Source organism: Oncorhynchus gorbuscha, linkage group LG08 (assembly GCF_021184085.1).
Source record: "Oncorhynchus gorbuscha isolate QuinsamMale2020 ecotype Even-year linkage group LG08, OgorEven_v1.0, whole genome shotgun sequence".
NCBI lineage: Eukaryota > Metazoa > Chordata > Actinopteri > Salmoniformes > Salmonidae > Oncorhynchus > Oncorhynchus gorbuscha.
The window spans coordinates 12277033-12292770 of record NC_060180.1 but is presented as its reverse complement, the minus strand read 5'-3'; the positions used below and the strand labels follow the sequence as shown (position 1 = coordinate 12292770).

At 43.9% G+C, this 15738-nt stretch overlaps 1 protein-coding gene across 1 annotated transcript in view; it reads left to right on the top strand.

Moving 5' to 3' along the window:
• Window positions 1–1880: 1880 nt before the first annotated feature.
• LOC124041206 (muscarinic acetylcholine receptor M3-like) overlaps window positions 1881–15738 on the top strand; it is a 129514-nt gene continuing 115656 nt past the window's right edge. Inside the window, exon 1 of the mRNA XM_046358507.1 lies at window positions 1881–2117. The gene's annotated coding sequence lies outside the window, so the exon portion shown is untranslated. The remainder of the gene's footprint in view (window positions 2118–15738) is intronic.

The window sequence follows — 15738 nt, the reverse complement described above, 5'->3', positions numbered from 1 at the left end:
GGTGTGGGGGGACAAAATCTATATGCGCCCGATGGCGCATGCGCTCGTCCGGTTTGGGTATGGTGTTAGAGGAAATTATGTTTACCATTACAGTGGCAATGCCGTATTACCCTCTATTTTACAGATGAATGAGTATCATGAAAGCCAGCAGGATGACACTATAAAAGAGTATTGAAGGAGGGTAAGCTCCTGACCTTTGTTGTGAGGTTACAGACAGTGGGTCATATTTGTGTCCATACAAAAACACAATACTCCACAACCCCGAAAGAAAGCCTGGACTCCGTTGCACAATGACAAGAGTGTGTGGAAGTCCACTGGTCCAACACTTTTGCCTCTGACCAAATGACCTGCCATAGCAATGGTGGGCATGGGTGTAAAATTGGAAAAGTGTGAAATTGAAGGATGATGGGCTCACAACCTAATTTTCAACTCTAGAGTGGGAAGGGGGGATGGTCAATTATCTTTCTTAAGGCAAGGGGAACCTCAATTTAAAGACTAAGTACTTTCTACCATGTAATCTGACAGAGAATAACGAATGATTATTATGATAAACCTATTATTTATTACAAATGCAGCTGCAGCAATCAATATCTTTTTTGCATCTTTTTTGGGGTGTAGTTTTTTATAAATTTGTTTAATATTTGTCCTTGTTCTATTGTACTTTCTTTCTTTGTTTTTGTGTTTGTTTGTTTCTGGTATCGCTTTCTTAAATCTCTACAAGCATACCCACAGGATTTACCTAAAATCTAGGGACTATCTTAGCACATGGTGAAGTGCTCACTCCAAAGGGCTCAGACACACCAATAGCGTTTTCTGGCCACTTAGCACCTCTGAAAGTAATTTGTGAACCGAGTGCACACCAATTATCACCAATGTCCGTTTCACCATCATGTTGCTGATTAATGTTGCAGTGTACCATTGTCATATTCTCTGAAATTACAGAAAATGTGATAATTATAATATTTGGAAATGGTTTAGTTGTGTCATTTACTGTTACACACCATATGTCTACAGCGGCTGGTCCCTAAAACACAGCGCGCTGAACTATTGGCAGATGCACGCTAACGTTAGATCGTATTTGTTGCAATGTGTGCGAGCCTTTAAATATACATCGCTCAATGACCTGAAGAGTCAGCCTACATACAGCACTGCACTCAACATGTCACACCCGCGCACGCGCACGCACACGCATGGTGATGACGATGATGATGATACGGTGTTTATCAGAAATGATATTTAGATTATATAATTTAACCATGGCTATACATTAATTTTGTCTGATTGTCAAAGGAATATAGAAGTTCTGAATTTAAATATGGCGGTGGGGCTGGGCAACAGTCTACGCTGGATAAATAAGTAGGGCGAGAGAGCCCATTCCCCAAGTCTCTGACAGTATTTATAATTGGTTTACACATTCCACTGTGGATTAACATTCACTTCTTGTTTGTGTTTTAATCAATCAATTAAAACATTTGGTTTGGCTTCCTGTCTTGCACATGCTCGTGTCAAACCACACAATCATATCTACTGTAAATAGATAGTTTTATTTCAACGGATTCATGTACTAAACACTAAATGATTGGAAACAAGGTTGTGAGTGCCTTGGACACAGCAGCTTTGTTATTATGTTCACAAAAAAAAACATTGGAAAATATGAATAGGATGGTAATTACAGGATAGTAATTCAACGCACAATAGGTGTCATTCCTCGCATACTTTAATCACTGTATCAAATGTTTCATCCACTAGAAATCCTTGCATTCCACACAGAGCTCCTGGAATGATCAATGAATTCTCGATAAAACAACGGTTGTGCCACCTGCTGGCACGTCATTGTCCTCCTGGCCAATCACACTAATGTACCCGGAGAGACACTTCCCGTGCGCTCCTGGAGATTCCACAGCCTTCCGTAATTAGTGCCCGGTCCTTGGCGGGTTGTCCGCGAACAGACAACAGTTAAGCAAGGCGCGAGCGGCAAGGCTGGGCACACTGTCAGAGGGCTTCAACGACTTTGTTTGGACTGACCTATGAAACTGTGGCGAACTGTGGACTGCCTCCTTATGCCAAATATATCGTCCTCGGCTTTATCCGTCAATTAATACCGTTGTTTGTAAGAGGTAAGTACACATGTGTGAGTAATATTACAACGTGTGTTTTGTACAAATATTTTATTTTATTAGGTTATATACTTTTTTTCTTGGTCACGGTTTCTTGAATTTCTTTCTAGTAACGTTATTTGCATAACGTTAGTTGTACGCAGTTTCACCATTATGTTGCTGATTAATGTTGCAGTGTACCATTGTCATATTCTCTGAAATTACAGAAAATGTGATAATTATAATATTTGGAAATTGTTTAGTTGTGTCATTTGCTGTTACACACCTTTTCTATAGTGTCTACATTCGAATATCGCTCTTTTCTAAGTTCGAGGAAGCAAGTGCTAAGCGCATATAGCTATAGCTTTTATTTTAATGTGCTGACGTTACACCCCAGCATCCTCTACTGCAAACTGTCCCCTGAAAATAAATGAAAAAATGTTGCTGCCTCGCTTCATCATTTAATTTCCTTGTATTCGTGCATGATAGTTATGTGCATTTTTTGAGAAATGGAATTGAATTGTGCCCTTACATGGCATGTGGCAGCTTTCATGTATTGTGGTTACTGTTTATTTACAATGTCCAAAAATGGAAAGGCAAAGGAATGTTCCTTTTTTTACTTGAGGGTACTTTGACGTAGTGTCAGATAATGTCAAGCTTTATAGCATTGGTAACAAACTATGTAATCTACAGCCACCCCAGTGGTATAACTATCTTATTCAAGCTTTATATAGGTTGTTTAAAGATATTTTTTACATTATTCCAAGCCAGATGTTTCACTCATATGTTTAGAGGCTTAAATCATATCTGCTTGCCATTATTTGTGATTTGTTGCATGATATACAAACTGTCAGCTATACCTGGAATGTGTTTGAGAAAATATGTATTTACATGCAGAGACTGAGCCAGTTGACTGAATATTAGAGATACAGGTTTTGTGGTTTGGTATTTGTTACAGTTGCTATACTGTAGGTAAAGTGGCTTTGGCCTATAGATGGAAGGTGCCATGGGAATGTTGCGATAGCCTGAGATTATCATTGTTGACTAGATACAGATTCTACCCCAGATAATGTGATATAACCAAAGATTTTTGGTGTCCATTACTGGCCGTTACAGGAAAGCCCAACATGTTTTGTTCTCGATGTGGCCAAAGTGGTATCTTATAAATGTCCATGTCCAGTTGCAGGTGGTTCGTTTGAATTTAGTCACCTACTCCATCAATAAGATAAGATTTGAAATAGGCAAGATGGTGGCGTATACATTGTTGGATTACTTCATGGAGCATTTTCAAAAATTCAAATTACCGCCTGCAACTGGACACAGACATATAAGGTAGTTCTTTCGGGGTGGCAGGTAGCCTAGTGGTTAGAGTGTTGGGCCAGTAACCGAAAGATTGCTGGATTGAATCCCCGAGCTGACAAGGTAAAAATCGGTTGTTCTGCCACTGAACAAGGCAGTTAACCCACTGTTCCCCTGTAGGCCGTCATTGTAAATGAGAATTTGTTCTAAACTGACCTGCCTAGTTAAATAAAGGTTAAATAAATAAGAAAGTATCACAAAATATCTATAGCGGCGGTTTGTATGGGTTTTCCTGTAACGTCCAGTAATAGACACCAACAATCTTTGGTTATACACTCTAAAAAGAAAAGGTTCCTGGAGTATCCTTTAGGGGTTCTTCAAATTGAAACTGTTGGGGAACCCCTATAGTTCTTCAAAGAACCTTTTGTAATGGATCCTCGAAGAACCTTTTGGGGTTAATTATGGACATACCGTGTCCATAATGTAAAGGCCTATGAGATATTAATTGAAGAGCTAAGGGAGGAGGATGGTAAATGTGATCTACATAACATACCAATACCAATTCACATACCTTTGTATGCCTCCTTGTCTGTATACCTGCAGAGAGACACAAAGGTGAGCAGTTCAATCATCCAATACAGCTAGCCTTCAACATATTCTTATAGCCTACATATTCTTACCTCTATGTTAATTGATTGAATTGTGTCCATTCCATGTTCTAGAAAGTTTTGCATAAATATGAAAAGATAGATGCTATCATCATAAAACAATGTCAATTTAGATCATACAAGGGACTAACAAACCTTACCTTAAATTGAGGAGATCTTTACATTTTTCAGTTAAGTGCCTTCACCTGCTGTCCTTTCAAATTCAAATCAAAATATTTCAGTTGGACAGTTAGGTTCCTGCAAGAACCCCCACCAACTAAGGAATTTCCTCGATAAACCCCACCTCCTATGGGGTTATTGGAAGAACCTTTTGGGTGCCATTTTCAGTGCCAAGAACCCTAAGGTTTTTCAAAGAACTTTGAGGATTTTAGAAGAACCCTTGTTGAACCCCTCATTTTTAGTGTATCACATTATCTGGTGTACAATGTGTAGCTAATTTCTGACATGTTTTCATGGTGTGGTACTGAAGGATATACTGTACAACGGTTGTTTAATCCTGGATGCTGATTGGTTAAAACCATGTTCCAGCCAGTGTCTATTCCAGAAGATAGCACCGGTTAAGGCAATGAGGTTGAAATGCTTACTTACTGTTCCATCTCATTGCGTAATCCACGGTCTCACCATCCCAACCAGGCAATTTATAAACTTGATCTCCACTGTAAGAAAGCATATAGACATTCTATTCTTTCTTTTGGTTTTCAACAGCAGAGATTTGTATAAACCTCGCTATCTGTCTCTCCAACATTTGCAACATTGTTTCAATATTGAAATCTCCAGCTGGCCCATAGTAATAAACATGTCGGGAGTTGGGATCAGACAGACAGGCAACTTCTTTCTGCCAGTTGAAATCATGAATCAGCTTCATTTTTATGTATATAGACAAGGAAATGTCAATTGAAATACAGGTCAAACAAAACAAAATGCAGATAGTTTGCTGTTTTTCCAGCAAACTGGGAGGGGGGTGGCTAGTGGTGGCTATTCATCCTGATGGTCTGGGGGTAGAAGCTATTGGCCAGTCTGAAAGCTTTTGCTATGATGCTTCTATGCTGCCTTTGTCTGAATGATGGAAGTGGGGATAACAGGGCGTGGCTCGGGTGGCTGAGGTCCTTGATCTTCTTGGCCGTCCTGCGACACCTGGTGTTTAGGCAGGCAGTGTGCACCCAATGGTGCGTCCGGCTGAGCGTACCACCCTCTGTAGAGCCCTGCGGTCAGCAACCAGGTTGTGATACAGCCCGACAGTATGCTCTCGATGGTGCTTCTGTAGAACACTATGAGGGCCCTCGGGGACAAGCAGGATAATGCCCTCGAAGCCCGTGTTTGGAGGATATATTGGCATGTTTTGGTCATTATCACTTAAATAATACACCCTTTGATGGCCTTAGTGGGGCTGGTTAGCCAATTGTTGCTCAGACAAAACTGCATTGCTGTTCTTGCTGTAAAGGTGAACTTTTCAATGCATTATAGTGAAAATATTTCAGTCCTTGACCTACTTCATTGTAACCATACAGGTTCATTGTACTGTATATAGGCAAAATTGTTGCATTTATTTGTGTTTTCCTGAGGAAATATGAGGGAGTCTCAAACTACTTTCCTTCACAATTGCATTTTAGTTACAACTCCTAAACCACACAGGCATATCTTGAGGAAAAGTCTCATTCATGTTCCAATTATTTTATGGTACATTGCAGTAGGAAGCTCTGTCTACTTTTAGAGCAGAAATAGTAATCTATTTCACTCATTGAGCTTAATTAGTCTTCATCTTTATGTTAAATCCACTGTAATCCACTTTCCCAGGACTTCAAAACAGACCAGGACAGAGTGGCTATATTTAGACAGGCCACCACTCATTCCATGCCACTGCTTTTGTTTGTGACATCTCTTTTCAGATAGAAAATCTAAGGGCAATCTTGCTTTGTTAGAAAACTCCTCAGCTATTGGGGATATTGCTTTTGAGCACTTTGATACAATTTCCAGGTAAGGGCAAAAGCATTCTGCGAAATTTAGATGGAATGGGTCAATGGGAAGAGAACTCTGCAAAGAGGTGGTTAGGTTGAAATACCTGTGAAGTATTGGAGAAGGTGTTGAAAGTCTCTGCAGATCATTCCTTTATTGTAAACACATGTATCAAGTATGAAGGTAAGACCCAGATGCAGACAACGTCGAATTAACCTCTTTGGGGCCACCTGGCCAACATCCGGGGAAATTGCAGAGCGCGAAATTCAAAATACAAGTGTTATACATCAGTTAAAATTTCAACTTCTTGTTCATCCAGCCGCTTTGTCAGATTTCACAAAGGCTTTACGGCGAAAGCATACCATGCGATTATCTGAGGACAGCACCCTGCATACAAAAGCATTAAAAACATTTTCCAAACAAGCAGAGGCGACACGAAAGTCAGAAAAAGCGATAAAATAAATAATTTACCTTTGAAGATCTTCCTCTGTTTGCAATCCAAAGGCTCCCAGCTACATCACAAATGGTAGTTTTGTTCGATAAAGTCCTTCTTTATATCCCCAAAAGGTCAGTTTAGTTGGCGCGCTTGACTTAGTAATCCACCGGTTTCCCTCATTCAAAATGCATACAAATGAATCCCGAAAGTTACCAATAAACTTTGTCCAAACAAGTCAAACAACGTTTCTAATCAATCCTGAGGTAGACTAATATGTAAATAAAATATGAAATTTAAGATGGAGAATAGTATGTTCATTACTGGAGATAAATAACGAAGTGCGCATCATCACCGACGCGCGCCACAATACTACAGCCAAAATGGGAGACACCTAGAAAAACTACAAATTCTAGCTAATTTTTCCAAAAACAAGCCTGAAACTCTATCTAAAGTCTGTTGACATGTACTGGAAGTCCTAGGAACTGCAATCTGGGAGGTATTCCTTTGATATTCCCATAGACAGCCATTATAATGAGTGGTGACCTAAAAAAAAAATCCCGGATTGATTCTCCTCGGATTTTCGCCTGCTATATCAGTTCTGTTATACTCAGACATTCTTTTAACAGTTTTGGAAACTTGTGTTTTATATCCAATACTACCAACTATATGCATATCCTAGCTTCTGGGCCTGAGTAACAGGCAGTTTACTTTGGGCACCTCAGTCATCCAAACTTCTGAATACAGCCCCCTACCCCGAAGAAGTTAACAATGGTTTAATAATCCAACAGGGGCAGGCAATAGACAGGTCAAGTCAGGCAGAGGTCAGTAAACCAGAGGTGGGGCAATGGTACCGGACGGTAGGCAGGCTCAGTGTCAGGGTAGACAGAATGGCCAGGCAGGCGGGCTCAGAGTCAGGACATGCAAGGGTCAAAACCAGGAGGGTGAGAAAAAGAGAGACTGGGAAAAGCAGGAGCTCAGACACAAAAACACTAGTCGACATGACAAACAAGATGAACTGGCAACAGACAAACTGAGAACACAGGTATAAATACACAGGGGATAAAGGGGAAGATGGGCGACACCTGGAGGGGGGAGACAATCACAATGACAGGTGAAACAGATCAGGGTGTGACAGTACCCCCCCTCCTCAAGGGGCGCCACTTGGTGTCCTACCTGGGCACATACCTGGTTGACCGGGGTGCTGGCGGTGGAAGTCGGCGATGAGGGCTGGGTCCAGGATGTCTCTAGCAGGGATCCAGCACCTCTCCTCCGGGCCATAACCTTCCCCAGTCAACCAGGTACTGGAACCCCCTGCCCCGACTCCACCCGGAGGTGCAGGTTTCGGGTGGAGAGCCATACACTCTGCGTGGAGCAGGGGTCTGGTGGCAATCCGCTTGTCGCCTATACCTGGAAGTGGTCTTCAGAGTGGCCCGGGCTCTCTTCCAGGTACGGCGATAGTAGTGGATGAACATCTGGGCAGAGGGATTGCTGACTTCCTCCTCTTGCTCAGGGGAGAGCGGACGCTGATATCCCAAGAAACACTCGAATGGCGAGAGACCCGTGACAGAGCAAGGAAGGGTGTTGCTGACGCCAGGCAGTAGGGTTGGCGGAGACTAGGCAGTAATGAGTCGTCTCTAAGTCCTGGTTAGCTCGCTCCGACTGGCCTTTGGACTGGGGGTGGAATCCGGAGGACATGCTGGCCGACAACCCATTGAGTGAGCAGAACGCCTACCAGAACCGGGACGAGAACCGGAAGACCTCCTTGGCCGAAGGTACTTTGGGGAGAGGAAAGAAGTGGCGGCTTTGAAAAACAGGTCGACCACAGTCAGGATAGCAGTGTTGCCCTCAGACGAGTGGAGACCTGTGACGATATCCAGGGATATATGGGACCAGGGACATTGAGGGACAGGCAGTAGTTGGAGAAGACCAGCCAGAGTTTGCAGAGGAGTCTTGTTCTGTGCCCAGACAATGCAGGCGGCGACAAATGCGAGAACATCCCGAACCATAGTGGGACACCAAAACTTTTGTCGCACAAAGGCCAGGGTCCGACGAGTGCCCGGTTGACAGGCAAGCCTGGAGGAATGGGCCCACTCCAGGATCACAGAGCGGACAGCATCAGGCACAAACATCCGGTTATCGGGCCCCCACCCAGGGTTCGGCTGGGATCGCTGCACCTCTCGGACCTGTTTCCCTATATCCAAGCTGAGTGCCGTCGCCAGGCACGAGGTGGGAAGCATGGTCTCGGGCTCTGGGGTGGTAACCGTGGGGTTATAGTGGCGAGACAGGGCATCCGGCTTGACGTTCTTGGACCCTGGCTGGTAGGAGAGGGAAAGCTGAAACAGGTAAACAGCAGGGCCCGTCTCTCTTGCCTGGAGTTGAGGCGCTTGGCGGTGCGGAGATACTCCAGGTTTTCGTGGTCGGTCCACACAATGAACGGATGTTCCACCCCTTCCTAGCTGGGGCCTCCATATCCTCCAACACCATCTTCACAGCGAGATGCTCCCAATTCCCCACATCGTAGTTCCTCTCAGTGGCGTTGAGGTGGTGGGAATAGAAGGCGCAGGGATGCCGCTTAAGGTCCAGGGCAGAACGTTGGGACAGAACACCCACCATTCCGCCATTTCCGAAGCATCGGCCTTCACCACGACCTGAGGGAAAGGGTCAGGATGAACCAGGATAGGAGCAGTGGTGAAGCGGTGTTTAAGGTCAGCGGCAGAGGACCATGTGAATGGAACCTTGGTATAGTAGAGGTGAGTGCAGACAGGGGAAGGCAAGGGTCCTGTAACCCCGGATAAAGTGCGATATAAGTTGGCTAACCACAGGAAGCATTGCAGCTGCTACCTGGATGTAGGCTGAGGCCAATCCACCACCGCTCTCACCTTCTCGGGATCCATCTGGACACTTCCAGCAGAGATGATGTAGCCCAGAAAGGGAATGGTAGAACGATGGAACTGGCACTTTTCCAGCTGGAGAACCTGTTGGACGTGGAGCACTTGTTCTTGGTGGGAGCGGGAGAAAACAAGGATGTCAATGTAGATGAAGACGAACCGGTTCAGCATGTCACAGAAAACATCATTCACCAGAGCTTGGAACATGGCAGGGGCGTCGGTGAGGCCAAAGGGTGTTGATCAGATAGTGGCCGCTTGCCGCTTGCCGTGTTGAAGGCAGTCTTCCACTTGTCCCCCTCTAGTATCCGCACCAGGTGGTAGGCGTTTCGTAGAAAACAGTGGCCCCCTGGAGCGGCTCGAAGACCGAAGAAATGTGTGGTAGAAGATAACAGTTCCTCACAGTAATGTGATTGAGTCCCTGGTAGTCAATGCATGGCGCAGGGTCTTGTCCTTCTTCTCCACGAAGAAGAAACTTGCACCAGCGGGAGAGGAAGCGGAGCGGATAAATCCTGTTTCTAGGGATTCCGCAATGGAGGTCTTCATAGCCTTGGTCTCTGGTCCTAACAGAGAGTACAGACGTCCCCGGGGCGGCGTGGTGCTAGGGAGAAGGTCAATCCTGCAGTCATAGGGGCGGTGCGGCGGAAGGGAAGTGGCCCGGGACTTGCTGAACACCTCCCGGAGGTCCTGGTACTCTGCGGGACTGGCGGAGGCGTTCGGAGCAACTTCCGAACACCCAGGAAGACGTCCCGGGGCAGGTTGCGCCGACTTCAGACAATGGGCGTGGCAGAATGGGCGTGGACCATGATAGCACCCGTAGAGAGGTTGAGGAGGGGATTGTGTTGCTGGAGCCAGGAGAATTCCAAGACCACGAGAATCTGGGGGGACTTGATGAGCAGGAATTGAATGGTCTCACTGTGATTCCCTGACACACGCAGGTTGATGGGAGTGCTGATATGGGTGACCCGACCTATAGAGCGCCCAACCAGCACTCTAACATCCATGGGAATGGAGAGGGGCTGAGTGGGGATGTTTAGCTCGGAAGCCAGTGTGGCGTCCAAAGAGCTCTCATCGCTTGTGTTGATCCTGCGTTGCCGTTCGGCTGGCGAGAGCCCAGGAAACCTTGGGTGCTCTCAGCAACGGGACCATCGGGGACTTCCGGGATGACTCGGGGGCGAGGTGGAATCCTGCAGACTCACGCACATGGCCGGCTGTTGCTCCCGTATAGGAGGGCTGAAGCTCAAAAATTAGGACACACTAAGCTAAAAACGCCTAACAGGTGCTCGGCTCTCCATTAAAGCGTTCCGGGGGAGGTAAATGGGGTTCCCAGGAATGTGGAGTGGCCGGTGGAGCGGCGCTGCTAACCGCAGAGTTACTGAGTGGTGGTGGGGGTACCACTGTGGCAGGCTGCCCCCCAGACAGCAGCATGTCCAACGCCCGGTCATGGCGCTCAGCCCATGTTTTGACCCCCTCCATAAGACATTGAAGCAATTCCTTGTGCCAACCAATGGATGCTCCTTGGGAGGAGATGACATTGCACAGCTGGACCAGGTCTGCTGGGTCAGTCATGGCCACTTCGTACTATCAGGTATGAAGGTAAGACCCAGATGCAGACAACGTCGAATTAACAATGGTTTAATAATCTAAGAAGGGCAGGCAATAGACAGATCAAGGCAGGCAGGGGATCAGTAAACCAGAGGTGGGGCAATGGTACCGGACGACAGGCAGGTTCAGGGTAGGTAGAGGGCAATAATCCAGAGGTGGGGCAAAGGTACAGGTCAACATGCAGGCTCAGGGGAAGGCAGAGTGTTCAGGCAGGCGGGCTCAGAGTCAGGACAGACAAGGGTCAAAACCAGGAGGACGAGAAAAAGAGAGACTGGGAAAAGCAGGAGCTGAGACACAAAAATGCTGGTTGACTTGACAAACAAGACGAACTGGCAACAGACCAACAGAGAACACAGGTATAAATACACAGGGGATAATGGGGAAGATGGGCGACACCTGGAGGGAGGTGGATACAATCACAATGACATGTGAAACAGATCAGGGTGTGACAACATGGTTGGTGGTTCATCAACGTAGTAGCAAAATGCTCAAGGATCCACCCATGCAATCGATATGAAAGATCCGGCAGATAGCATAGTATGGTGGCAGGTATCCTAGCAGTTATAGTGTTGGGCCTTTAACTGAATGGTCGCTAGTTTAAATCCCAGAGCTGACATGGTGAAACAGCTTTTGATGTTCCCTGAACAAGACATTTAACCCAAATCGTGCCATGGTTGCCGTTGATAATGGCTGACCCTGGCTGTGACCCCACTCTCGGGGAGTTGGAATATGCAAAAAATAAATGTAAAATATAATCACCCACCTAAATATTATTCCATGAAAGTCTATAAAAATATCCCTGTTGGCATAAGTGGATGAAATCAGTATTAACTGACTGACTAGCAAATATCCCTGTTTTTAAAAAACTGGTCTATGGTATATTGCCTGTTGTAAAACAATGATCAATCTGGTGTACAGTATACCGTTTTCTTTACAGAGTCTCAGTCGTGTACTTAGACCCGAGGGCATGATTGTAGCGAGGCCTTGTGAGGTGACTGACTGCTGTCTGTGCTGTCTCTACTCATGCTCTCACAAGGCCTGCTTAGCTTCACAGAAACTGGGAAAATAGACATTGCATCCAGTAGCATGTCATTCCCCTCCCATATCCCAAACACATTTCAAAACACACAGCCTAGCTACGTCTGCAGCCGATGTATGGGCTGCATTTAAAAAGAGCAATGATTACAATGGAGTTTAATGCACAGTTTTACTGCATCATTAACAACTTCAGACAGTGAAAGGCCTCCTATAGTCAGGGGCATTCAGTGTAGGCTACAGTTGATTGGACTATTGATTAGTTAATTCAATTGTTTTAGTAGTTGCAAAGTGCTCATAATTCATTGACCTTTACCTCCAGGATGTGACTTGGTGTGAAGTGTACCCTGGGCTTACAGTTAAGTGTTTTTATGAGAGCTGTTAAAGGAGCTTATTTTTTGTATTGGCATATTGTACTGTATCTACAGTTGGCTACTTAGAGATCCCCGACCAAAGTCAGATAATGAAAAGTGTTCAATGGGCAGATTTTTGGTAAAATGGGAAAATTCATTATGGTAAGAGAGTGGACATCATCAATCAGGACATTTTATAGCCAATGTTTTCCTTCAGTTGAAATCCCCACATTTAGTTGAGAACAGCACATCCAAAACAGCACATTGGATGTGCTGTTTTAACTGTAATGGAGACACTCCACTGTGCTAGTATTCATATTTCTATATTTATCAAATGTAAGTGTTGAGGACTGGTCCCTTCAGGCAGCTCTTCTGTGCTGATGCCTTTCTCTTTCTCTGATAGTGCGAGTCGAGGGAATGTTGATTCATGGTTAATATACTGTATGGAGCACTTTTTTCTGCCTGCTCTGTCTCTTCTATGTACTTAAATCAATAAGGCCTAGCTGTCCATCATTTTGTGAGGAAGAGACCAAGAGAGGTGTAGAAGGAATGAGATAGAAAGGGAGAGGGAAAGAGGGAGTGAGTGAGGGACAGAGAGAGGGAGTAAAAATAAGTGAGAGAGGGGGAGGGATAGACAGACAGACCTGCTGTACCCTGGCCTTATATGACAGCCTGTTAATCCAAGGCAGCCTCCACTCCAGTCAAGGCGAGTCTCGGGCCAGGCAGCTCCACTCCAGGCATGGCGAGTCCAGGGCCAGGCAGCTGTGTGTGGAGGGACAGGGTACAGTGAGAGGATGGAAATTAAAGGGATAGAGTTAGTGGAACAGACAGAGAAGGAGCGCGAGATGGTGAGAGCTGCAGAGGGACAAAGCAAAAACACTGACAAACTCTCAATTACAGTGATTTGCTACTGTGTTTTCATCAAACAAGGAGCTGACTGTATTAGATGGTTTGTTTATTATTCCGAGCTAATGTACTGGCTCACAATACTGATATGATAAAATATTACTTTCCAAATGAAACTTCAATAGGTTGTTTCTTTTACTTCTTTGTGGCATACTAGTCAGTCATATTGTTTTGGCTTTTTTTACTCCAAACAATTGTTGCATACAATTATTTTCTCTGGGTATATTTCCAAGTAGGAATAGCAAAGTTTATTTTCTGAACGTCTCTTAAATATTTCCTTTGTGAGATGTACTGTAGCGTAAGCAACTAATTTGATCAAAATGTGCGGAAGATAAAACGGTGAAAAACCATGTTGTGTGTCAATCCATGGGTTTCCCATTTGGGTTGTCTTTTCTCCTTGATTAAATAAACACCCAGTGTTAATCAGGCTGCCCACACACCCTCGTGTCTCACACAATAGAACCATCTAGAACACACATCTACTGCTTTGTGAGTCATCAGTTTAGAGGGAGTCAAGCTACAAAGGAAACCAGTGACAAATGGAATTCTAAGATAATGAGCTTTAAATTTATTGAATTGTTCCCCACAATGAAATCGTGGCAGGGACTGTGGGTCTGTCTCCGTCCGTTCGTTCGTACGTTAGTCACACGCGATATCTCAGACAACACTGGCCCGATTTTCACAAAACTTGGGTGAATGATGTGTCTTTCCATAGAGATCCGGCATTTTACACTGATTACACTGATTGGTCAAATGGTGGTGCTATAACAAGAGATGAAAATCAAACTTTGAAAGGTCATGCTCCTTACCCCATTTGACCTAAAGTCATGGCATTCGGTACATAGGTCCCTCTTCTCACAAGGAACAAATTTGCCTCAGGGACCCAGAAGGTCCGCCATGATGGATTTACCACCATTTTGAATTTTGTGAAAACACTTCTGGCACTGAATGACTATGTGGCATTTATGGACAAAGGTCTCAGCGAAATATTTTCCAGACTAGTACCTAAAACAACATGGCCACTATTGACCAATAAATATTCACATGGGTGTGGTCTGGCACAGAAATAAATATAAATTAGTCAAGGATATTGGTATTGCAACACAATTTGGTACACATGTTGCAAACACTGTCAAGACTCAGCATATGCAAGAACATTCATATTGACCAAACAGTGGCACTATAACGGGCACATGTTTATATCTTTTGATCTGTTTGACTGAGTGTGAAACTTGGCACACATGCTGAGGGATGTGAGTCTAGCTAACCCACGCGATATCTCAGAGATAACTGGCACAAATTTGACGAAACTTGGGTGAATGATGCATCTGGCCATAGAAAGCCGTCATTTACAAAATGACATTGATTGGCCCAAAGGGGGCGCTGTATTATTCGTAGGGGACAACATGTTTACTGTTGTCTTGTATGTTATTTCGAGTAACGTCTAAAAAAATGAAAATTAACTGTAGTTTATAATTCCGTTTTCAGTTTATTTGATGTTGAATTATTCCACAAGACTACATTAAATGTAAAATCATTAGGTTTTTGTCAAACGAATCCAGGAGAATCTGTAGCAGAGTTTCTTTCAATTAAGCTGTGGCATATTCACTTTGAAACATGTCTCCTGCTTGTTTTCCTCGTTGCCTAGCTGTGTTTGTTTCTCTTCACCTCTCTGGTTCTTTGATGACACAACTCATCAACCACATCTTCAGCATGTCAAACATAATTTCAGACTGCTAGAATGCATAGCTGAATTACATTTTCTTCACAAGTTTTCGCATTCAATTTTTAAAAAATTGTCTAGTGAGGTGAAGTGTTTTGTTGATAGACACTGATTCATTTATGCACCTTCTGCACCAGACATTTCCTAATATCTGTCTTGTCATGTTTTTTTGTGGAGGAAGAAAGTAAATGTCAAGAGAAGGAAAGATGCACAATATTGGATTAGTCCACAGAGAATTTGATCATTACTAGGGTTGCAAAGGGAGGGTATATTACTGGAAACTTTCTAAGGTTACCAGTAAACTACCAGAATTTGGGTATCTTTCTGGGATTTTAAGCAATTTATCTCAAGACATCTAGTGCCACTTTTGCGTATTTCAGATTATCGCAGGTGTATGTAATTATCTCTGGCCTTCTCTCTGGCCTTGTCACATGCAAAACACATAAAATAGACAAAAAAATAGAATGAAACGGCTGTAAAACATTATCCTAAATATAAACCATCAACTAAGTGAATACCATTGGTATGCGGTTTAATATGCGGTTTTAACCATGAAATATATATTGTAATATTGTAATATATGCCATTTAGCAGACGCTTTTATCCAAAGCGACTTACAGTCATATCATTTTAATTTTATACACTTTTATTTATTTTACTATAGCAGTTTGTATTTGTTGTTAAACTGGTGGCAGTTGTGAACAAATCAGTAGTTGGATGAGTTGCAGAGGTAACTGAAAATAATGCTTGTTAAATAGATGCTTTTTTCATTAATTAGG